General features: G+C 45.5%; 1 long non-coding RNA gene across 2 annotated transcripts; it reads left to right on the top strand.

Moving 5' to 3' along the window:
- Positions 1-17,138: 17,138 nt before the first annotated feature.
- On the top strand, positions 17,139-24,500 carry LOC112646863 (uncharacterized). Of its 2 annotated transcripts, none has more exons than XR_007410505.1 (2): positions 17,139-17,392; positions 24,035-24,500. It is a non-coding gene; the product is annotated as an uncharacterized LOC112646863 (long non-coding RNA). The 2 variants fall into 2 exon arrangements; XR_003127934.3 differs by lacking the exon at positions 17,139-17,392 and adding an exon at positions 19,722-23,345.
- The last annotated feature ends 931 nt before the right edge of the window (positions 24,501-25,431 follow it).

The following is a 25,431-nucleotide window of genomic DNA, read 5'->3' as shown; positions in this document are numbered from 1 at the left end:
GCCCTCTTGACCTTTAGCTCTGTCATTCCAGCACTGTGGATCAGAATGTTGCTGCTGCTGCTGATTCTGACAACCTGGGCATGGATCTTTTGGTCGGAAATGTTCTCTTACAGATATTCGTGGGAGGATCTGAGAAGGGTGATTGTGTTCCAAATGCTGGCTGAGGAATTTCTGACTGGAGAAGGCAGAGAGCAGGATGGACATGGATGTATCTCTGGGTTAGGTTCTGCTGAAAGAGGAAATTTTTGGTCAGGTAGATGTTGACAAGACTGCCTATGTTGTATGCTTATTCTCCTGGTAAGGCCACTCTAGTACTCATTTTCATTGTGTAGACAATGCAAGCTCTGTCCCCTGCCAGATGTTCTTTCACTTTGTCATTCAATTTTTACTTACTACATCTCCTTACTAAGTCCAGAAAGCCTATATCAAGAGCCTTTTCTACGTATTGCCCAGACTAGGTACCTTCAAGTAGCATCAGAGGCAGCTTCTCTCCTTATATAGATGGAAGTAGAGTGACCTTTCCCCACATACAAGTACCTTCTAAGTCATATGACTCTGAAAGTGTCTGCACTGATTTTATTCCTTTGAGAGGCAACAACTCTCTTGATGACTTAGATGGAATGTGTGAGTAAATATGAACTTGAATCTCCCCATTTAAAAAGACATATTTAATCGGGGACCAATATGTGTCTGGATCTCTATCAGAAAGTGGGATTTAGGTTAGATGAGACAGAGTAGTTCAGGTCTCATGGACTAAAGGGCCCTGGCTTCTGCTGCCCCAGTTAGGTCATAAATTGCTTCTCTTTTAGTTTTCCACAGATCATAATGTATAAACATACCCTTAATACTGTATTTATTTCATTCAGTCTTAGCCCATTTCAAATACAATAGGAAGTCCTGTTTCAAAATATTTCCCCAATCAATTATGGGGATATATATCACACCCCCGACTGCCATCCATCTGCCAACCCACCATCTCCTCTCATTTAAAGATGAAGTAATCTCGGAGGGGATTCCCCACTGCAGTCTTTCTCCAAAATTAACCAGAGCATCATCTAAAAACAGAGAACATGGTCACTCTCCAGTTGAAAACTGCACAGTTGTTCCACATCATTCCGGAAAATCCCCAGTGTGTGGGCGTGGACCATACGCTCTAGGGCATCTGTGTATCTACCTGGCCTCCACTCTTCCCCTCTATGCTTCCTCCATCCGAGTGGGTGCTCAGCCACATACCACACACACTCCACCTCTCTTGTGCCTCAGAGCAGCTGTCCTAGTGGGCTCCCTCTGCTTGGAATCCTTTGCTCACAGGTGTTTGCACATCCCACATGTTATCTCCTGAAAGAGCCTTAACCTGTCCAAGCTCTGTTGCACCCCTCCCCTCCGCCACTGGTCCCCAGGCACTTTCCCAGGATAATTTTTATTTTCAAAGCACTAATTGCTGTGTGATGTTATGTACACATACGCATATGTATATGTGTTTCCCTCGTTCATTCAGTCATCAGCTGCTGAAGGGCAGTGATTCTGAAAATCTCGTTCAATCTGTATCTCCAGCTCCTGGATGGCTATCTGGCACAGAGTAGGATCTCACAGCTAACTGAACTATGAGTGAATACAAACCAACATACACATATCATTTAGAAATATTGAGCAAATTAAGAAGAAAGAGCTAAAAGGGCAGAAGAAACTGCCTTGGTGAGAGAGCTGGTAGGTACTTGAAAACTTGGTTTTTGCCTCTAAGGTGGTGTTTTTTTAAATCAGTATATTTGTTATATATTTTGTGTATGAAGTACTTAAGAAATCAGAACAAAAATTAAAAATTTAAAAATTGTTCCTAAGAGTCCAGTGTATAAGAAATGAAGCCTTATTTCTGGAGCATCTGAACTGCAATCGTACTGACGTTAGACAGGATTTTACTCTAAGAGCTGGACTGTGGAAATTGCCAAGGAGAATTCTTCCTTTTCTTTTGGTTCTGAAGACCCAGTGCTGCCCACCTTTCCCTGCTGTGAGCTCGCTCTTCCACTTGCTTCCCCACTTGATGCCCAGTTCCTGGCTGTACTCGTCCCCGTACCAGACCAGCAGTTCGCAGCTGGCCTGATGACCCGGCTGTTCTACCGGTTCGGTAGAATATCTGCCTGTGATATTGAAAGGCCACTAGTTCTGCTCCTCGTCATCCCTGGCACAGTTCACATACCTGGGAAAGAGGACCACAGGAGATAAGTTCCCACTACCTGTCAGATCCACCTCTGATGCTGAAGGCTTCCATGCTGTGATGCTGCCCACTCCCCCCACTGCTCCTCAGGGAATGGTCTGTTCACACTTAAGCCTCCCTCATAGTATCATGAATTCCTATCTCTACATTCTGCTTACTGCCCTCAGCCTGCCTAGAATGCTTTCCAAGGTTGCCTGGTTAACCATTTTCCAAATCCCAATTCCAGACTTCCACCACATTGATTAGTTACAAAACCCAGTGGACATGTAGTTTCTCTAAACTTTAAGTTCTGTTTTATACCATAGAACTTGTTGCTTGATCATAGACTCTGCTTCCAGATCATTACACATCCTTCCATACTCAGCCCAAGTCTGTCTTCCTTTGAGAGGCCTTTCTCCAATATCCCTACACTGTACCTGAAGCATCATTCACGTGCCTCCTCTGAGTTCCCACAGAAAATTGGAGCTCGGGACGCCTGGGTGGCTCAGTGGTTGAGTGTTTGCCTTTGGCTCAGAGTGTGATCCCAGAGTCTCAGGGATTGAGTCCAACATCAGGCTCTCTGCATGGAGCCTGCCTCTCCCTCTGCCTATGTCTCTGCTTCTCTCTCTCTGTCTTTCATGAATGAATGAATGAATGAATGAATGAATAAATAAATAAATAAAATCTTAAAAAAAAAAGAAACTTAGAGCTCTCTTTGTCTGAGCACAATAATAGAGAAAAACAATATTTTATTCACATAATGGATCCCCTGATAACATGTGAGCCCCTCAAGGAAAGGGGCTGGATCATGATGCACAGAAGCCTGTGGCCATACCGCAGCCTATTTCTACGCCATCTTCAGAACCAGTTCTATTAGAACTTCGGCTAGGATGAGCTGCTGCCCTCACATATTAGAGGTTATCCCTACGTTGTATACTTCTTGAAAAATAAGGAAATTATAGTTAAATATTCCCAAGATCAACTGTCTACTGTCTATCTGCAATGTCCTCCATAGGACATGAGTTGTATAATGTGTTTAAGTAATAAACTCCACTATAGAACATAGTAAGTGCTTATAAATGTTGATAAAGTGTGATAGATAGTGTAGATAGTGTAGATAGATAGTGTAGATAAAGTGTGAATCTAGTATTCCTCATGAATCTAGGCTCTTCGGGGTTGACTCTGCCAACACACTGTGTCCAATTTTTATCTAGCATATTTTGAGGACATATACTATGTTGTCTCCTTTTTTTCCAAAAATATCTCTTATGAAAAAGCATTCCATGATGAAAAAAGAGCAACAGAGGATTGAGGGAGATCACTGAAGGAGGCATGGAAGGAAGGAATGGAAAGAAGGAAAGGAACATAGGGAGATGAATGTCCTCTCTGGAACTCAGAACTCTATTGCCCTTACCTCATCCAGTTTGCCCAAGAGTTATCCTTATCCTTTCCATCCACATACTCATAGCAGTTTCTCCCTTTGGTGATCTGAGTTTGAGAAAGAGAAATTAAAGACATTATGTGTGTGTATGTGTGTGTGTGTGTGTGTGTGTGTGTGTGTAGATAACAGGGAGTATTTTACTCTCCTGTGGTCAATGCTCTTTCAGCCTGCATGGGATCAATCCCTAGTGTGCTCCTTAGTCATCAACTACATATTTGGATCACTTTGTCAACCCAGAGCTGGGGTTCTGCAAGGGAGGAGCCTCCTATTGTGTCTGTAGTACTGTGTTCCTTCTTATCAACTCTGATCTTCAAGTAGGAGTTCCAGGTTCATGCAAAGTCCACTCAGTACATAGAGCTAACCATGTTATCCCCATCCACATAGAAGGTGATGTCTTACCACTCCACAGGAGGGATGTGGGAGGCCAAAGGATGGGGGAAGAGGTAGATTATTCTCAACAAACAGGAGTATCCGCTGTTGGCTGCCTCTTCATCTTCTGTGATTTGGCCCTCATAGGGGCCAAAGTGTAGACCCAATGGCAGATCGGATGCCTAGTTCCATACTCCAAGCCCAGCCTGAGGGATGCTTGATGTTCTGATTCTCAGACCAGGGGGCAGAGTGAGGGCTGAGTGATTGGGTTGTCCCTTGTCCACTTCACTGTCCTTTACAAATGTAGGGGGCCCATGAACAGTACAACTGTCAATGAAGAAGGTCTGTCACTTCTCACAATCTGGAGGTGAGAGCAACAGGGATTAGGAAAGGGATAGTACATGTTCTTGGACCTAAGTAGCTTCAGAAAGAAACACTCACTCAGCCTGTACTAGTCACTAGAGGAATGGAATGATTTGGGGACCCAGTGACAAGACGAAGTTACTGTATCAGGAGAGAACAATTTTCTTTGAGAGTGGGCCAAGGTGGTCACTTACAGAGGTAGTCATCATCCTGGGGCTCGCTGACCTCTTGGTATGCAAGGCCCTTTCTTTCTTGTAGGCTATACATCTTTACTTCAACATCCTTTCTCCTGAGTTCTGAGTTGGAAAAGAGTACGTGAGTGAGGTTGGTGGGATCTGGAGTGTTACTCCCTGTTTTGTCAGAAAACATGAAATCTCCAATAAATTATGACTTGTCCTTCTATATACTCTGTTCCCTGCCCTCCCCAAACTGTTCAGAGAGTAAGACTCCATATTGACTATAGATGGATAACTCCTTTTAGTTTCTTCCCATTATCAGGTTAATCTTGCAATCTTTCCTCTTAGAAAATGGTTCATTCACTTATTTTTTCATTCTGTAAATATTTTTGAGGGCACATTATGTGTTAAGCATTGAACATGGGCCTGGGCATTCACCACCAAGAAAGTATGGTCTTTATTATCACTGAGGGATTGGACAACGTGCATATGTCAATTATTTTATGTTTAATTTAATGCTTTCAAGCAATACATGAACTATGTATCCTTATCTTCAGTTTACAGATCAGCATTCAGGAGCCCAGATAATTTATAAGATTTGTCCAAGGCCTCAATGTTAACTACCAGATCTCAGGTTAGTCTAGCTTAAACCCAGGCCTAGCCAAAGTCTATTCCATATACCTACATTGTATTCATTAACCTTCTGGAGGACTTGGAGGGACTAAAGTCCTTATATTATTTTTTTCTTACCCAATTTTTGTCTGGTGTGATGTCCAGAGGTACTTGCTTTTCCAGGAAGGGACACTGATTTCTGCCCCTGCTCTGGGCTACTCGTGTTCAGCAACTTGGCTGTTTCTGACAATTCCTTCAAACTAGATTTGTTACTTAATGGCACCCTGGGTATTCCCTTTAATATGAGAGTCACATATTAAAAGAGAACATACATTTTTTTAGTCCTTTAAGGCTTATGATGTGTTTCCATGTGCACAACTTTAGTTAATACCTCAACAACTCTTGGCAATATCTGGGGAGTCTGAATACTAGAGGGAAAAGAAAGGGCATATGTGGGTATTGAATTAAAGACTAGAACTCCTGGTTTAAGGCTCTCTCCTTTTAAATTTCTCAAATTGCTCCATAAAAGTGAGAGTGAGGGAGAGAGATTTCTTGGGAAGACTAGTTGGAGAATCAACAAGGTCTATGAAACAAGACAGTGAGGGCTCGTGGAGGAAAAGAGAGGATCTTCTATAAACTAGTGGACATGGGCAGCCCGGGTGGCTCAGCGGTTTAGCGCCACCTTTAGCTCCGGGCGTGATCCGGGAGACCCGGGACCAAGTCCTGCACTGGGCTCCCTGCATGGAGTCTGCTTCTCCCTCTGCCTATGTCTCTGCCTCTCTCTCTGTGTGTCTCTCATGAATAAATAAATAAAATCTTTAGAAAAAAAACTAGTGGACATTTGATGGAGAAGGAAATGTAGGCAAATGGAGGGAACAGTATACATCTGGAAAATGAAGTGATAGAATGGAGAGAAAGGGAAGGAAACAAAAAGATTGGCAGAAATGTAAGTAATAATAATAATATAATAATAATATAATAATAACAATAATAATAAAGGCTGCTAAAGTTGCCACCTGCCATACCCAGGAGAAAATATTTGGACTTAGATTAGCTGGTTCCTGTCAATTCTGTTTGAATAAGCTAGCTCTCTTCTGTTTCCTGATCCATAAATTGGTATACGTACTAATTCTTAATGTTACAGTGAACAGAAAACATTTTAGTAATTATCAAATTGTTTTGTGAGCTATTTAATATAGTATGAATGTGAGATTACAGTCCTGATATCAATTTACTCCTTCAATTGTCCTCATGTTTAAAATCTAAATCACAGTTGTTACTTTGAGCATTCTTTGATCTTTTTACTTCTAATTTAATCTGCAAATGTGGAATTGCTCATGCAGAAAATGTTTAGGGGCTCCCTCTTGGGGGTGGTTTCTGAAGAGAAAGAGACTGCAGTGCAGAGGCAGGCTACACAAATGATTCTGAACAACATGAGAGCTGTCTAATAAGAGCTCAGAGGAAGGAGCTGTTGCTTCCTCCTACAAGTAGGAAGATTTTAAGTCAGTTTCAGATACCTATCTGGAGTTTCTAATGAATATTTTGTAACCTCTGAAATCTTTAAGTCATTTTATTAATTATTTCCCAATCATCAAACCTGAAGCTACTCAGGGCTGGGAGATGGTTCCTCTTATTAGAATGGGAAGCTCTGAGGGTGGGGAGCCTATCTCCTTCATCTGGGACCATCCAGTGTATGAATTGCTAGTATATTGGTAAGTTTCTCTTACTTAGAGGATCTTAGCTCATCTTTCAGTTTAGCATAAATAGAAAAGAATTGAGGTTGAAATCATCAAATGAATTATGTAAATTGTATAAAACTCTGAAAGTTTTAATGAGCTTGTAAGTGATTTAGAAAAGGAAATTGGGATTAGATTGCACTACCACTGGTACTGAGATCTCAGGTATATAATCAAACATATCTTTGCCTCAATTTCCTCATCTATAAATGGTGATATTTATAGTACCCATCTCATAGGGCTGTTGTAAGGTTTAAGTAAGTTTATTTAAATGCTTAAAGTCTGAAATACAGTGAAAATAAAACAAGTCGTAGCTAATATTGTTGCTGTTCTTACTAGCTATTTAACTGATGACGATATTGGATATTGTGCTAAAAAGATCAGGAAAGGAAGGCATCAGTTCCTGGGATACTCTGTATATTCTCCTACTCTTACCAGTGTTTAAATCCATGAAAAAGTTTTTCTTGTCAACAGGATTTGGAAAATACTCACCTTCTGGTGTTTACTCTGCTCCATTCTGAATGCCACCCAAGAAGGTTTGACTATAAAGTGATGAGAAATCAGTGTTTTGGTTGGTAAATGTTTCCAAATTCCAGAGGCTCTCACTAGAGACACAGAATTCTTAACTAGGGAGTGACGAGTACATGGATTATAAAAGGGTGATTGGAAAACAGTTTCTGATGTATCATCAAAGCCTATGCTGCTATTGATGGCATGAACTAACTGTCCTAAAATGTTAAAGAAGATAAGCAAAATCTCATTTATGCTTCATCCTATGTTCATAAGTTATCTATTGTGCCTATTAAAATATGTATCTATTGACTGAACTTCCATGGCAAAATTGCTCTGCAAACTGTGAATAGAAAAAACTACCTCATAATAATAAAAAAGTCTATCTCCAACATTATACTCTGCAGTTAAAAACTGAAAGCTTGGGATCCCTGGGTGGCGCAGCGGTTTAGCGCCTGCCTTTGGCCCAGGGTGCTCGATCCTGGAGACCCGGGATCCAATCCCACGTCGGGCTTCCGGTGCATGGAGCCTGCTTCTCCCTCTGCCTGTGTCTCTGCCTCTCTCTCTGTGTGACTATCATAAATAAATAAAAATTAAAAAAAAAACTGAAAGCTTTTCTTCTAAGATCAAGAACAAAGCAAGGATGCCCAATCCTACTACTTCTATTCAACATAGTACTGGAAGTCCTAGCCAGGGCATTAGACACCACCCGCTGCTGTCCCCCACCCCCGCCCCTGACCCCGGACACACACAAAAAAAAGCCGGGGGGGGGGGGGAAATAAAGGGCATCTGATTTGGAAAGAAGTAAAATTATGCTTATTCACAGATGACATCATCTTTTATGTGGAAAATCCTAAAGATTCCACAAAAACACCTGGTAGAACTAACAAATGAATTCAGCAAAGTTGTAGGATACAGAGCTGACACTAAAAAATTAGTTACATGTGGGGCGCCTGGGTGCCTCAGTTGGTTGAGTGTCTGACTCTTGGTTTCAACTCTAGTTGTGATCTTAGGTTTGTGGGATCAAGCTCCACCTACGTTGGAGTCTGCTTAAGATTCTCTGCCTCTCCTTGTCCATCTGCCCATCCCCACACTTGTGATCTCTCTCTCTCTAAAAAATAAATAAATAAAATCTTTTAAAATTTAGTTGTGTTTGTATGTACCAATAGTAAAGTATCCAAAAAGGAAATTAAGAAAACAGTCCTATTTATAATAGCACTAAGAGGAATGAAATTATTAGAAGCAAACTTAACCAAGGAGGTGTAACATTTGTACACTGAAAACTACAAAACATTGCTGAAAGACTTTAAAGAAGACACAAGTAAATGGAAACACATCCCATGTTCATGGATTGGGAGTCTTAATATCATTAAGATGTCCTTCCTGCAAAGCTATATACAGATTTAATGCAATTCTTATCATAACCCAATGGTATTTTTTTTGGCAGAAATAGAAAAAGCCATCCTAAAGTTAATATGAGATCTCAGAGGACCCTAAATAGCCAAAACAATCTTGAGAAAGAAGAACAAAGCTGGAGGCTTCACACTTTCTGATTTCAAAACATATTACAAAGCTACAGTAATCAAAACAGTATATTATTGGCATAAAGACAGACATATAATCAGTAGAACAGAATAGAAAGACCATGTAGTTTAATAATCTTCATAAAGGATGCCAAGACTACGCAATGGGGAAAGGACAATCTTTTCAACAAATGGTGCTGGGAAAATCAAACATCCAGATGTAAAAGAATGAAGATGGCTTGAAAAAGAAAAGCAAATTTGGAGGCATCACAATTCTGGACTTCAAATTCTATTATAAAGCTCTAGTGATTAAGACAGTATGGTATTAGCACAAACATAGATACATAGATCAATGGAACAGAACAGAGAACCAGAAATAAATGCATAACTATATGGTCAATTAGTCTTCAACCAAGCCAGAAAGAATATCCAATGGGAAAATGACGGTCTTTTCCACAAATGGTGTTGGTAAAACTGGACAGCAACATGCAAGAGAATGAAACTGGACCACTTCCTTACATGAAACACAAAAATGAAATAAAAATGGATTAAAGACCTAAATGTGAGACTTGACACCTTAAAAATCCTGGAGCAAAGCACATGCCATAGCCTCTTTGACATCAGCCATAGTAACTTCTTTCTAGGTATGTCTCCTCCTCCTGGGGCTTCTGGGTATCTCAGTGGGTTGAGCGTCTGCCTTTGGCTCAGGTCATGGTACCTGGGTCCTGGGATTGAGCCCCACATCGACCCCACATCAACCCCACATTGAGTACCCCGCTCTGTGGGGAGCCTGCTTCTCCCTCTCCCTCTACCTGCCACATGCCCAGCTTGTTCTCTCTCTCTCTCTCTGTCAATAAATAAATAAATAAATAAATAAATAAATAAATAAATAAAATCTTTAAAAAATAGATATGTTTCCATAGGCAAGGGAAAGAAGAACAGAGCTGGACACAGCACTTTCCCATTTCAAACTATGTTACAGAGCTACAGAATTAAAACTGTGGTTTGAGGGTACCTGGCTGGCTCAGTAAGTTAAGCATCTGACTCTTGATCTCAGGGTCATGAGTTCAAGCCCTATGTTGGGCTAAAGACAGGGTGTGGAGCCTACTTAAAAAAAACAAACCCACAACAGTGTGGTTCTGGTGTAAGCTGATGGAGCAGAAGAGAGAGCCCAGAAGGAAATGCAATCTGATATGGTCAACTGATCTTTTTTAAAATTTAATTTTATTTAAATTCAGCTAAGTAACATATAGTGTATTATTGGTTTCAGAGGTAGAATTCAGTGATTCATCAGTTGCATATAACATCCAGTGCTCATTATATCACGTGCTCTCCTTTATGCCCATCACCCAGAATTATTAATATTTGCATACAAATTTAGAAATGTGTTCAGATTTGCAATAATTTTTTACCTACATTTAAGATAAAGAAGGAACAGTAAGAAATAAACAAGATCTCAAAATACCTAGAAGATTATTGTCCTGAGAACTGTTGAACATATAGGTGACTTGAGGTTTGAATTGAAGATTGAAAGAAGAAAGGGGCAGGGGTGCCTGGGTGGCTCAGTCGGTTAAGCGTCTGCCTTCAGGTCAGCCCGAATCGGACTCTCTGCTCAGTGAAGCACCTGCTTTTCCCTCTCCCTCTGCCTGCCACTCTGCCTACCTGTGCTCTCTCTCAGTGTCAAACAACTAAATAAAATTAAAAAAAGAAGGAAAGAAAGAAAGAAAGAAAGAAAGAAAGAAAGAAAGAAGAAAGAAAGAAAGAAGAGAAAGAAAGAGGGCAAAGAGGTCAACACCCAAGAACTAGGTATCTTCCATGGGCAGAGAAAATAAGACACCTTGTCATAATTGCACCTTATTATAGTGGGCTACATGCTCAGCTTATAGCATAGTAGAATAATGTAGATCAGATCTAGTATGTGGTTAGGAAATAAGGTATAGGGATGCCTGGGTGGCTCAGAGGTTGAGTGTCTGCCTTCAGTTCAGGGCTTGATCCCAGGTCTGGGGATCGAGTCCCACATCAGGCTCCCTGCACAGAGCCTGCTTCTCCCTCTGCCTATGTCTCTGCCTCTCTCTCTCTCTGTGTCTCTCATGAATAAATAAATAAAATATTTAAAGAAAAAAGGAAATAAGGTATAGATTCAGATTTGGGCTTAGGGTCAGGGTCTGGGGTTAGGGGTTTGGGGTCAGTTAAGTTTAAACTTAACTCAGGGTTAAGTTTAAAACACAACTGGCTTTCTTCCCCTCCCCCCTCCCGGGGCCTCCAGGGTGAACAAGACTTGCCCAGGGTCACATGCGAGTCCAGGATTGAGCTGAAGCGTTGGTTTTCTGCCTTTCGGTTCTGGGCTCTAAGAGAAGAGTGAAATGTCTACATGGTCACTATTTCATATCCAACTCAACGCCAGTCAAGGGTTGTAGAGGGTGTCAGAAGCATGCTCTTTCCACTCTCCCACCTGGGAAGAGTGCTGGTGGCACCATTCTGCCTGGGTAGTTCCAGGTGCCCGTACAGCCCTGACCCCTGAGGGCACTCAGTAGACACATGTGGATTTATACAGGACTGTGTGCATGGGCCCAGCAGTCCCTATGTGCACCCTTCTTGCAGGCTTGAGGCCTTCCTAGCACCCTTCACTTGAATGTACTGCAGTTTGCTTATTATGGATTCATCTGTTGAAAGACATCCTGATCTTAGGTTTTTAGCTATGATGAATAGAGCTACTGTACATAATCACATGCTAGTTTTTGTGTGGAAACAGTTTTTCAAAGCTGTTGTCTAAATACTAGAAATGTGACTATTGGACCCTAAGATGAGATTTATTTAGCCTTGGAAAAAACTTCCAGACTGTCTTCCAAAGCAGCCATATATACATCCCCCACACGAAGGAGCGTTTCTGTCATATGGCACCCTCCAGCAACTGGCATTCTCATTTTTTTGACTTTAGCATTTCTAATAAGTATGTAGCAGTACCCCACTGTTGTTCACATTGGTGACTTCATAATGATAGAGGATGTAGAGCATACTTTTGTAGGCTTATTTATTAACTCTACATCTTCTTTGTCCAGATGTCTGTTCAGATATTCACCCATTGTTAATTACGTTGTGTTTTTAATGTTGAGTTCTGAGAGTTTTTTGTATAGATTGGATAAAAATCAAATAGTTTGAATATCAGGTGTGTGTTTTGCAAAGATTTTATTATAGTTTGTGAGTTGTCTTTGAGTTCTCTGGGCAAAATCTTTCCCAGAGTAGAAGTTTTTAACTTTATAAAGTTCACATTATCAGTTTTTTTTCTTCTCTGGATCAGTGTTTGATGTTGTGGTTAAAACGCATCCCCAAACTCAAAGTCATGTAGATTTTCTTCTTTGTCTTCTTTTTGATTTTTGATAGCTGCGTGTTTTAAATTTATGTAAATGTTGAGTGAATTTTTGTGGAAGTTGTAAAAATTTTGTCCACATTTCACTTCATATCATATGGTTTCCAATTTATTGTTCCTTAAGTATTTTTGGAGAAGCTGGGATATTGTACTCCATTTCAGTGAGAAATTTCCAAGGCTTATTAGGGACCCTGGAAGGAGGCAGGCGCCTCCACGGAGCGAGCGCACCGCAGCCCGCACGGCTTCCTGCAGCGCCTGAACTGCCCGCAGGGGGCGCCCGAGCCCAGCTCCCGGAGGATCCGGGCACGCGTGCGCAGTCGGGCTTGTCCGCCTGCAGCAACGGGAGCCCGCCTTGAGGAGGCTTCGGGAAGATGTGGGGCGGCGAGCACGCTGACAGGAGCCCCGGCCTCCTCAGGACCCGCTGCGAGGCTTCGAGAGGGCGTGGAGCCCTGTCCACACAACAGGAGCCCGGGCTCCTCAGGCCGCTTCGAGGCTTCCGGAGGACGTGGGGCGCATCCACAGAACAAGAGCCCGGCTTTCCTCAGGACCCCCCGTGAGGATTCGGGAGGACGTGGGGCAGCGTCCACGCCGACAGGAGCCCTGCCTCACAGGACCCACGGTGGAAGAGGTGGGTTAGGATTAGGGTTACGGGTTAGAACTTGGGGAAGTCATAAGGGTTAGAACACGGGTTAGGGTTAGGGTACCCGATAGGGTATGGGTTAGGGTAAGCGTTAGGGTTAGGGTACCTGTAGGGGTTAGGGTATGGATAGGGGCTAGGGTTAAGGGTTAGGATTTAGGGGTTAGGGTTTGGGTTTAGGGTTAGGTTAGGTTAGGGGTAGGGTTTGGGTTAGGGTTAGGTGAGGGTGAGGGTTAGGGGTTAGGGATAGGATTAGGGGTTAGGGTTAGGTTTAGGGATTAGGGAATAAGGGTTAGAGTTTGTGGTTGAGTTTAGGGTTAGGGTTAGGTTTATGGTTTGGGTTAGGGGTGAGGGGTTAGGGTTTAGGAGTGAGGTGTTAGGGTTAAGGTTATGGTTATGGTTCAGAAGCTCGGATGTTCCAATATGCTGGCATTGGGCAAACCTCCTGGCAGGGCTGAGTTGAGGGCAAACCTTAGCGTGAGGCTGAGGTGCAGGGCTCCGGTGCAGAGTGTGCTGAACTTGGGACTCCTCTCATCAGGCCCTCTAGATTGTTTGAGCTCTATCTATGTGCTGCTTTCCCAAATGGCACCATATCAATCTGGGTTAGAGGTTTAAGGTTAAGGCCTTGGATCTTGCAAGATCCTATCTGCCTACACAGTAGAGACCTTCCAGGAGGGCTGAATTGAGGGCAAGGCTCACTGTGAGGCTCAGCGTCAGAGTTGATGTGCAGGGGCCGTTGAACGTGTTTACAGGGGATAGGAGGTCCTTCTGATATTTCACGCTGTAATCATCTGGAATTCCAAAAGGCACAATTTCATTCTGGGTGCATGGCCGAGCTTTCTGGTGTCACTCACTTGTCCTCAGTCTCCTGGAATTCAGAGCCAGGATGAGGCCTGCGTCAGGCCAGAACCCAATCTAGGGTTAGGGTTAGAGCCCAGGAGTTTGGAAAGTCTTATCTGCCCGCATTGCGGAGACCTCCCAGGAGGATTGAGTGGAGGGCAAGTCTTAGCCTGAGGCTGAGGTGCACGGTTTGCGCACAGCGGGGCGCTGAGCTTGGGACTGGTCTCAGAAGGCCCTTCAGATTGTTGGCTCTCGCTATGTGACATTCTGCTAAATAGCACCCTATCAATCTGTGTGGGTGGCCAAGCTTTCTTTGTCACACATGTGCCTAAAATCCCTTGGGATTTAGAGCCAGGCTCTGGGGCTGGTTGGGCACACACCCAAACTAGGGTTAGGGTTAAGGCCCAGGAGCTTTAAGGTCCTATCTGCCTGTATGGTGGAGACCTCCCTGGAGGACTGAGTTGAAAGTGAGGCTCAGGTGCTCAGCTGGTGTGCAGGAGGGCGTTGAAATTTACCTGGACTCAGGGAGGCCTTTGTCTGTCTCAGGCTCCTTTTATCTGCCCCTCATATAAATGGCACTTTTGCCTCCTGGGGTGTCAGCCGTGCTTTTTGCTGTTGCTCACTAGCCTCCATCCATCAAAGTTCAGAACCAGTCTCTGGGACATGGTCAGGGCAGAAACCCAAAATAGGATTAGGGTTAGTGCCCAGGAGTTTGGACAGTCCTATCTGCCCACATGATGGAGACCTCGTGGGAGACCTGAGTTGAGGGCACAGCTCAGCATGCGGCTCAGCCTCAGGGCTGATGTGCAGGGAGCCGTTGAACATGTTGACTGGGCTTAGGAGACCTTTCTGAGTTTTCACCCTGTAATCATCTGCTGGCATTCCAAATCGCATATTTTCATCTGGGTATATGACCCAGCTATCTGGTGTCACTCTCGTGTCATCAATCCCTCAGGATTTAGAGCGAAGCTCTGGGGTTCGTTTGGGTATGTACCTAAACTAGGGTTAGGTTTAAGGCCCAGGAGCTTGGAAGGTCCTACCTTCCTACATGGTGGAGACCTCCCGGGAGTGCTGAGTTGAGGGTGAGGCTCAGAGTGAGGCTTAGCCTCAGAGCTAATGCACAGGGTGCCGTTGAACATGTTGATTGGGCTTAAGAGGCCCTTCTGATTTTTCAGGCTAGAATCATCTGCTGGAATTCCAAATCGGAGAATTTTATCTGGGTGTATGGTGCAGCTTTCTGGTGTCACTCACATGTCCTCAATCCCTTGGCATTTGGAACCAGGCTTGGGGCCTAAGTTGAGACAGAACCCAATCTAAGGTTAGGGCTAGGGGCCAGGAGCTCAGACCTTCTAATCTGCCAGTATTGGGCATTCTGGCAGGGCTGAGTGGAGGGCAAGGCATAGCACAGCAACCCCACACACAGACGTTCATGGTAGCTGTCTTCATGACTGCCTGGACTTGGAGGTGACCAACTGAGAAGTCCTTCAGGAGGTGAACGACTCCCTAGGCCCAGGTACATCCGGGCCACAGAATGTTTTTCGAAGGCGTTGAAAAGAAACGAGGGAGCTACAGAGCCCTGGGGAGCCAGGCATGGGGACCTTCCCCACGTGGGTCTTCCTGACTGAAAGACGCCAATCTGAAAAGGTGACTCCGTAGGTAGATAAGTCACAGTTCTGACTCTGTGTGACCTTCTGGAGAAGGCCAGTCTCTGGAGAGGGTGACAAGATCTGCAGGGCTGGAGAGCAGAGTCTAGAACTGTGGCAGATAGCATCGTGGCTGGACCAGTGTCTAGAGAGGGTTTCTCCCCATCTTTGGGCAAGTTTTAGCAGAAGGGAGTACAGCGAGCACTGTAGTCCACGGAGGCATCGTGTGATTCCAAAAAAATCTTGAGGAAATGTATTGCAAGCAACAGGAGTAGCTGTTGGTTCAGGCTCTGAAGGGAAGGGTGGAGAGATTCAACCAAGGGACATAAAAGTTGGAGATAAATGTCATCTCCCAGAATACGGAGGCATCAAAGTATTCTAGATGACACAGATCATTTCTGACTTGGTGACATTCTCGGAAAATATGTAGACTGAAATAAATCGTTACTGAAAGGGCATTCCGTGAAACTACCCATTCCACTGAAGTTGTGAAATCTTGCATCATGTAAATAATTTCCACATTTCTCTTTTATAATAAACTAAAGATATCCAAATTAATGATTTTGGTGGGGGTGGGGGTATGGGGGAATGATGAATAGACAGGGCCCAAAGTGTTTACTTTGAAAAAATTAGAGAGTGTTTAAAGCAGGTCCGAGTTGCCTCGATACCACAGCTAGGAATAATAAATAGGATGTCGGTTCTATTTTGTTGGGTTTTGGAACTGAGTCCATGATTAAGAGGGACAGCCAGGGGCATTTGTATTGTTCCGCTAGAGGTAAAATTTTGGACCGGAGTAAGATGGACCAGAGTGAAAGCATTTGCCTAGAATGTTTTCATTCATCAAGAATGAGAGTCGGAGGTTTGAATATAAGATATGGTTGTAGTTCTGACCATAAACAATGCGGACTGGCGATGCAGTGGCATTATTCCCATGACCCGCTGGGCAGCTTCAAGGAAACCAAATTCTTTGGGTTCTGGGGGAAGTATGGTTGCAAAGCTGAAACTTAAAGGAATTGATGGATAGGGCACCACCAGAAGTGGAGCCTTCAGCTTATTTGACTCAAGATGGAAAACCTCACCTGGCCTGGACGCGGACAGGGTTGACAGATTGATAGCTTTTTCTTGATTCCCTGGGTGGTGGTGCATGGCTGTTCTTGGTGGAGCAATTTGGTTAATTCCGATAATGAATGAGACTTTGGTATGCTAACTAGTTATGCAACCCCTGAGAGGGCGGCGTCCCTCAACTTCTTAGAGGGACAAATGGTGTTCAGCCACCCAAGATTGAGCAATAACAGGTCTGTGATGCCCGTAGATGTCCAGGGCTGCACGTGTATTACACTGACTGGCTGTGTGTGTGCCTATCCTACCCCAGCAGGTGTAGGTAACCCATTGAATCCCATTTGTGATGGGGATGGGGATTGCAGTTATTCCCCAGGAGCAAGGAATTCCCAGTAAGTGTGGGTCATAAGCTTGTGTTAAGTCCCCGCCCTTTGGGATCCCTGGGTGGCTCAGAGGTTTGGCGCCTGCCTTTGGCCCAGGGCACGATCCTGGGGTCCCGGGATTGAGTCCCATGTCAGGCTCCCGCATGGAGCCTGCTTCTCCCTCTGCTTGTGTCTCTGCCTCTCTCTCTCTCTCTCTCTCATAAATAAATAAATAAATCTTTAAAAAAAAAAAAAAAAGTCCCTGCCCTTTGTAGACACTGCCCTCCCTTCTACAGATTGGATGGTTTAGTGAGGCCCTTGGATTGGCCCTGCGGGGTGGGCCCAGGGCCTTGGTGGAGGGCTGAGAACATGGTGGAATGTGACTATCTAGAGGATGTAAAAGTCGTAACAAGGTTTCCATAGGTAAACCTGAGGAAGGATCATTAACAAGAATGTGGCAGCAGCCCGGCGGTTGGGGCCGGTCGCTGGCGAGGTGTTCACGGGTTTGGGAGAAGGCGGCTGCTGGCCGGGAGGACACCCGCCGCCGCCCAGGACGGTCTCAGGTCAGCGGACTTCTCCGATCCCGCCTCCCGCCGCAGATCCCCGCCCTCCGTGGCCTGGGTCGTGGGTACCGGGAGGGATGGGGGGGTAAGGTAAGGTGGCGGGTGTGTTCAGAAGTGAGGGGACCCCGCCCGCCCCTGCGGCTTTGGGGGCGGGAAGGGACGGGATTAGGATGGTGTCGGGCGGTGGCGGGGCCCGTGACAGCGAACTGCGGCCTCGGTCACGGGCGCGCAGAGACCAGGGTTTTGCCCTGCGGCGCGTTGGCTGCGGCCGGAGGGAACCGCGTCGTGGCAGCGGCCTGTGGCCTCGTCCCCCCTCCCCTTTCCCCCCTCCTCCCCGCCTTGCAGGTTCCCGACCCCTTGTCCAGGTACCTAGCACGTCCCGGCGGGGAGGTTTAAAGACCCTTTGGGAGTCGTCCGTCGGCCTCGGGTCTGGGCAGTGGGGCCGGTCCGGGAAACGGGGCGTGGCAGAAAAGGGGGCGCCCCCTCACCGTCAGGCACTGCACCTTCGTGGGGAACCCGGTGCTAACCCGCAGACGACCTGCTTCTGGGTCCGGGTTTCCTAGGTAGCGGAGCAGCTCCCTCACTGTGATGGATTGGATGTCAGCCCATCCACTCGAGGGCTTTGTCCCTCACCCGCCCCCCTGGCCTCGGTGGGAGCCGGGGTGGGGGCTCGCGGCCTCCCCATCTGTCGCTCCTCCTTCCTCTCGGGCCGCTTTCCGGTACTGGCCCGCCCCGCCCTGCCCGTCGGAGCTGTCGCCAGGGGTCAACCGAAAGGTGAGGGGGCGCACCGCCGCCTTGTCCCATGTCAAGGTGGCTGGCACACTGACCCTCTCCCGCCCTGCCTGGGTGCTTGGCCCCAGGCTGGGACGGGAAGGGCGCAGGTGGGTGGGCCTAGGCCGACTGGCGTGTGGGCGTCCTGGGGCAGCCCCGCGGAGCCCTTCCCAGAGGGGACACGAGGCCGGAGGGTGGCGCGTGCCCCAGGGACACCGATCCATGCCATGGCCCTTCCCCTTTGCGGGTGTCGGCCGGGGGAGGCGGGGGTGGGGTGTACGCCCTTGTGCCCCTTTTCCTTCACAGGGTGGGCTGGTTCGGCGAGCAGCCAGGTCCGGGCCCTGGCCGCAGCCTCTCGGCTGGGCAGTGCTGTAGTCCCCTGGGTCCCCAGGTGGACCAGGAATCCTTTGCTCGCTGCCGCGGGTGGTTCTCGCTCTGGTAACTTGTACCCCTTGTTCCATCACAACTGGAGTCTGTTCACCAGTACCATGGACCCACCAACTGGGCCCCCAAGCCAACCCTGATGGTGCCTAGTCCACCCCTCTTATTCTCCATTGCCACCCATATTCTTGCATGTACCTGTTTCTCTGTGTCCCACACATGACCTCCTGCTCTATCTACTTCCATCTCTTCGTCTACACCCAATGAGACCTGACTAGGTAATAGGCTAAGATGGGACTGATTCTCATTTGACCACTCTTGTGTTGAGGACTATCCTTGACTTGTTTGCTGTAGTGGTGGCTGTGAAACAAAGGGTCTCTATCCACAAACGGTGCCAGGTCATGGGGAGATGACACAGGAAGTGCGGGTTTCAGTTTGCGGAAATTTCTATAGCTGATTGGGAATGGCTCCTACCGTCGGGTGTCCCAGGTCTTTGGGGGTGAGGGTGGCAGGATGCCTCAGATGACATTTACAAGTGCACCCTTGCCTGGGGCTGGAACCAACCACTACAGCCTTGGCGGTTTGGAAGGCGCTTGTGGCAGCTGGGGTGGGGGCATGCCCCCTAGTGGTGCAGATGTCTCCGTCCCAGGGAGGAGGGAAAAACATCCCCAAGGCCTCTCTTGGGCTAATTGCACGCACAAGTGTCCACCGGTCCTGAGTAGGGAAATGCTACTGACCTGGTGGATCCAGACAAGGCTGCGTCCCAGCCACCCTGCGATCCCATATTTGTCACACCTGGACTCACCAGAGTGCAGGTTTTCCAGCCCTGCCTGCCTGTCTGCTTGTCTCTGCATCTAAGTTGGAGCTTCTTGCTATATAAGGGCAACACAGAAGGATGTTTGCCATACAATAGCATGACATTCAATAAATCATCTGTTAAATGAATATTGAGGAAGGAAATTGTCAGCCTTTAATGTTTCTGGGCTCTGCTCCTAGGCTTTCACATTGACCCAGGTCCAAATGGCTCTGAAAAACCTCAACACGTGGGCTCTATTTCTACCTCCCTGGACACACACTGCATGTCTGCTTCCTTTAAAAATAAACAGGGATAACTGGGTGGCTCAGTGGTTGAGTGCCTTTGGCTCAGGTTTTTTTTTTTTTTTTTTTTTTTTTTTTTTTTAAGATTTTATTTATTTATTCATGAGAGACACACAGAGAGAGGCAGAGGGCCTGATGTGGGACTCGATCCCAGGTCTCCAGAATCATGCCCTGGGCTGAAGGCAGCCCTAAAGCACTGAACCACCCAGGCTGCCCTGGCTCAGGTCTTGATCCCGGAGTCCTGGGATGGAGTCCCACATTAGGCTCTCTGCAGGGGGCCTGCTTCTCCCTCTGCCTGTGTCGCTGCCTGTCTCTGTGTGTCTCTCATGAATAAATAAATAAAATATTAAAAAAAATAAATGAGTAAATAAGTAAATAAACAATTAAACAAACAAATAAAATCAGTCAAGGGCTGCCTGGCTGCTGGCTGGCTGTCAGTGGAGTATGGGACTCTTGGAGTATGGGTTGCAAGTTTGAGCCCTACGTTGGGTAAGTGTAAAATCTTAAAAAAAACCTTCTTTTTTCAATCGATAGATTGATCAGTCACTAAAATAGAACTTGCCAAAAATGAAGATGAGAAAACGAAAGAAAACCTTCCTGGTTCCCATAAGGTTCAAGTCCTACAGCCTTGCACATACTAAAGACAGAAAATAAACTGTTCATTTTCTGCAGTGTCCTTCATCATGAGGGCATGCAACCCTTTATGGAAAATGGCCACGAATGCACACGCACAGAAAACCAGACCAAATCAACCCAAACTCTATAGAACCCTGTACCAAATGTTGAGAAAATGCTCCCCCCACCCCCAAACTCTGGCAGGCTACCCATATGATGCTTAGGGAGCCTATACTTGCAAGTGCTCACTTAGGTGGGACACATGGAAGGATATCCTGAGGCTCAGATGGCTGGAATGGGGTGAATGGGGTTCTTTGGACATGCCTGAATGCTGTCTACTATTAGAGAAAGCTGCCAATGAGGCCAAGTGACCAGAACCTAGGAAGCCCTCTGGTGTCATCAGGAAAGCCCTGACTTTTGGGGAGGAATCAATGCTCAGCTCACTCGGGGAGATACCCTGGTCTTCCTTTGGTTGGTTTATTGCTGCAGCTTTTGTTATCTTTGCATGAAACCAACCCTTTTCTGATTGGAAATGGGAAACAACACGTGGATGGGGTATGAGATCCAGACATGGTCATGCTACTTGGCAAGTAGAGTTGTTTTCATAAAATGGGGAGACTGGAACATCAGGTCTTTCATGTCCTCTCTACAAATCTGAGTGAAACAAAGGCTAGAGTTCGTTGGCATCTAGTTTGTGTCTGCATGTCTGTATGTGTTCTAAGTGGGAGAGGTTTCCTCTGCCTCTGGTTTCTATTGCTAACATCCGTTTGTAAAGGAACTCTAGCTCATGAGTTTGTTTGTTTGTTTTTAAAAGATTTTATTTATTCATGAGAGACACAGAGAGGGAGAGAGAGGCATAGACACAGGCAAAGGGAGAAGCAGGCTCCATGCAGGAAGCCCTATGTGGGCTCAATCCTAGGACTCTGGGATCACGCCCTGAGCCAAAGGCAGACGCTCAACTGCTGAGCCACCCAGGCCTCCCTAGCTCATGAATTTAAAGGCAGGCACTGGTAAAAATTGGGCACTGTAGAGCTCAGAAGATGAGCCCAAATATTTTACAAGTTCCCATGATCTGGGATGAAATTCCCTACAAATTCCCCCCATGAGAAAGATGCCTCACAGGATGGGACCCAAGGGATGGTCCAGAGAGATAAGGACAGACCAAAACTTCACACACCTGACCCAACCCCCTACTTCCCAATAGTCAAAATCATGAAGAAGAGGAGGAAAGCAGGTGGACGCCAGAAATCCAAAATCCACTTCTCCCAAGCACAAGCACCAGAACCAATGCCCAACCCACTGCCCGCTCCTCCACGTCTTTCAGAGGGCTGAAGGGCAACCACAGATGAAGCTTGTTTTGCAGGAGGAAAAGAGGAGACTGAGATGAAGGAACAGGTGGAGGTAGAGGCGGAAGGGTGGAAGATGACGGATAAGAAAAAGGAAAAGAGGGATGCCTGGGTGGCTCAGTGGTTGAGCATCTGCCTTGGGCTCAGGGCATGGTCCTGGGGTTGAGTGGAGCCCTGCATGGTGCTTCTCCCTCTGCCTATGTCTCTGCCTCTCTCTGTGTCTCTCATGAACCAATGAATAAAATCCTTGGAAGGGAGGGAAAGAAAGAGAGAAGAAAAGGAATTTAAAGAGAGAGAGAGAGAGGAGTCTAAAACTTCTCCCAGGTGCCCTCCCCCACCTCTCCACCCCTACCAATCACCCCAAGCCATTGGGCCACCTCTTTCTGAGGTTCACGTTGGAGTATCTCCCGGATCAGCAGGCAGGAAGGGGCCCCAGGGCTCTCCTGGACTTAAACTGCCCACTTCAGACTTTCCCAGGGGAGCCTGACAGCGGGAGTGGGGAACAAATCAATTGACTTTTTAGTGGACACAGGGGTGACATATACTGCTTTCAAGCCAATTCAAGGTTGTTGGTTTATTTTAAAAAGATGTGTTTCTGGAGCTATCACAGTCATACATCATACAGATAATCAGCTTTATCTTCTCCCTCCACGTTCACCACACCCCCTCCAGTTGTAAAATTGCTTGATTTTCGGTTTTCTCTCTCTGAGTTACAAACCACTGTGATGGGCGGTGGGATGTGCCTGGCTCCCATCACACTTTGCGAGCCTGGAACGGTGGTGATCAAAATATATCCCTCCATCACCTTTATACAAAGAAACTACGTTTGCTGCCTTGTTATGCAACAGGTACAAAAAAGAAAAGAACTACTTATGCCCTTGTTCCACCCCAACTGACCCTGGATGCTGGATAGTCCAGGCCCGAGGGAGGGGTCTACTCAGCTTTGCTGTTGCCTCAATTGGTTACTTCAGTAGTACCTGTTGTGATTTATCCACAGAAACTACCTAAAATGGTTGATTTGTACGTCTCCTATATTTTCCCTTGTTAAGAGCAAATGGGGGGGATCCCTGGGTGGCTCAGCGGTTTAGCGCCTGCCTTTGGCCCAGGGCGTGATCCTGGAGTCCCGGGATCGAGTCCCACATCAGGCTCCCGGCATGGAGCCTGCTTCTCCCTCCTCCTGTGTCTCTGCCTCTCTCTCTCTCTCTCTCTCTCTCTCTCTCTAGATGTCTATCGTAAATAAATAAATCTTAAAAAAAAAAAAAGAGCAAATAGGTAAAATTAAAAAAAAAAAGGTTTATAGGTAAACCTTTAAAATAGATTCCAAAATCTTTGGTGACCTGAAAGTTAAGACTGACTCTGAATGAAACAGGAAACACAGGAAATTGTAGAAGGGATTTCTGAAGGAGAATTTTTGAAAAGGAATTTTAGGCATGGTCAGGACTGAAATCGGGAGAAGTGAGTTTTACAAGTACACTGGTATAATAAGATTGAGATTTGGCTTTTCTCTCTGTCAAAACAAAGTTTTCTTGCATTGTTAGTCTACTCTTGATAAGAAATTATGAACAGAGAAGAAAAGACAATTTTTTTCTTTACCTACCCAGAACAACAAGGTTCTTATATTCATTTTTATCCGGTCTTTACCTACGTAAGAAAGTGAAAACTTCTCAATATTAAAGGAGCTACATTTGGTGACAACTCTATAACCTCCTGTAGAATCTCCTAGAGCCACCTTGGTGAAACGGGTAATGAAGTTTTCAGTTTTGTAATCATCCGTGATCCTTTGTAGCAAGTGCCTTGAAACCTTCTGAGATGTTTGTTTTTTGGTTGATTGGTTGGTTGGTTTGGTTGGATGGCTTGTTCACTTGTTGGTTCATTCATTCATTTATTTTCAACAGATTCCCAGAAAGTCAAACCGTAAATAGAGTCTGTTGACTAATTAATGTAGTTTATTTGGTATGTTAAGTCACATGGGAAGCATTGTCAAAAAAATGATAAGCCCTTTTAGATATATTGGGTATGTGAGTGCTATAGCTGTTCCAAAAATTAAATGAAATTCCTAAAGTTTTAATATGTTCTGGTACAGTGCCATCACTTGACATTCAAATTGTTTTTTTTAAAGGTTTTTTATTTTTTAAAGATTTATTTATTTATTATGATAGACAGAGAAAGAGAGAGAGAGGCAGAGACACAAGAAGAGGGAGAAGCAGGCTCCATGCAGGGAGCCCAATGCGGGACTCGATCCCAGGACTCCAGGATCACGCCCTGGGCCAAAGGCAGGCGCCGCTGAGCCACCCAGGGATCCCCTTGACATTCAAATTGTTAAAATGCTGTGTGTTACAAAAAATAATCAAATTTTCTTATCGACTGCATTATACTGAACTCTCATAGGGTCTTTAACCATGTCTATTTTTGACTGTCCTTTCATTTACAGGTATTGTTCTGATGCTCTTGCAAAAATATGGTCCAGCTTCAAGAAGATGCACGAAAAGCACTTTTAACAAATACCGGTTTCTGGTCACCCTAAGATCATAAAACTAAAGTATGAATTTCCAGAACTAATGAAAAAGTTGCATTTAAACAGAAAAAGTAATAACATGGAACTGAATGACTTAAGGAAAATGATGATTGGTTTGTTTGTTTCTCTGTATGGAAAAGGATGACCCTTTTGAAGGATTCTTGTTCAAAATATTGTTATCCCCTCATGTTTGCTCTTCCAGATTGAAGGAAACTTTTTCTCTTGAGATATCTATAACTTACAGAAATCTTATGAAAATGTTACTTTGTAAACAAATTAAAATACTTATCTTGTCTCTCTACCTATAACCCTCCAGAATTCAGAAACTCTCAGTGAATATTCTTTCTTTCATGGCAACAGTAAATCATCTGCGTAAATTCGGTGGGCATCTGTTTTTGTTTTAACAAGACACTGTTGGAAGGATTGGTTATATTAAGGCCTTGACTACAATGGCATCTTTTCCCCCACCCCCACCCCAATTTTATTTAAAAAAAATTTTTTTAAAAATTTTTATTTATTTATGATAGTCACAGAGAGAGAGAGAGAGAGGCAGAGACACAGGCAGAGGGAGAAGCAGGCTCCATGCACCGGGAGCCTGATGTGGGATTCGATCCTAGGTCTCCAGGATCGCAACCTGGGCCAAAGGCAGGCGCCAAACCGCTGCGCCACCCAGGGATCCCCCAATTTTATTTTTTAATCTCTACTCCCAATGTAGGGCTCGAACTCACAACCTTGAGATCAAAAATCGTGCTCTCTACTGACTAGCCGGCCAGGTCCCCCCGGAATCTCATCCTTAAGACACATGCATAGACTCAGATAGGATCAGACAGCTTTAAGAAACTCAGATCGAGGGATCCCTGGGTGGCGCAGCGGTTTGGCCCCTGCCTTTGGCCCAGGGCGCGATCCTGGAGACCCGGGATCGAATCCCACATCAGGCTCCCGGTGCATGGAGCCTGCTTCTCCCTCTGCCTATGTCTCTGCCTCTCTCTCTCTCTCTGTGACTATCATAAATAAATAAAAATTTAAAAAAAGAAAAAAAAAAGAAACTCAGATCGACTTTATGGAGTCAATAAAGCCCCTTGAAAATGTTGGCCTTACAGAGAGTTCCCCACCCACAGCCTTACCAGGTGAGTCAAGAGTGCCACCTCCTGGCAGATGAAAGCAACAGTCAGATGCTTACCCCCACTGAGCCTCCCAGGTGCCCCTAAAAGGTGCTTTTAAATGCTGAAGTTCTTCCTTCCTGCCTTGGCTTTACAGGAATGAGGACATCTCTGCCTACTGTCACTGACTATATCTGTCACCTGGAGAAGAAG

Source organism: Canis lupus, chromosome 5 (genome assembly GCF_003254725.2).
Source record: "Canis lupus dingo isolate Sandy chromosome 5, ASM325472v2, whole genome shotgun sequence".
NCBI lineage: Eukaryota > Metazoa > Chordata > Mammalia > Carnivora > Canidae > Canis > Canis lupus.
This window is presented reverse-complemented; position numbering and strand designations above follow the sequence as displayed.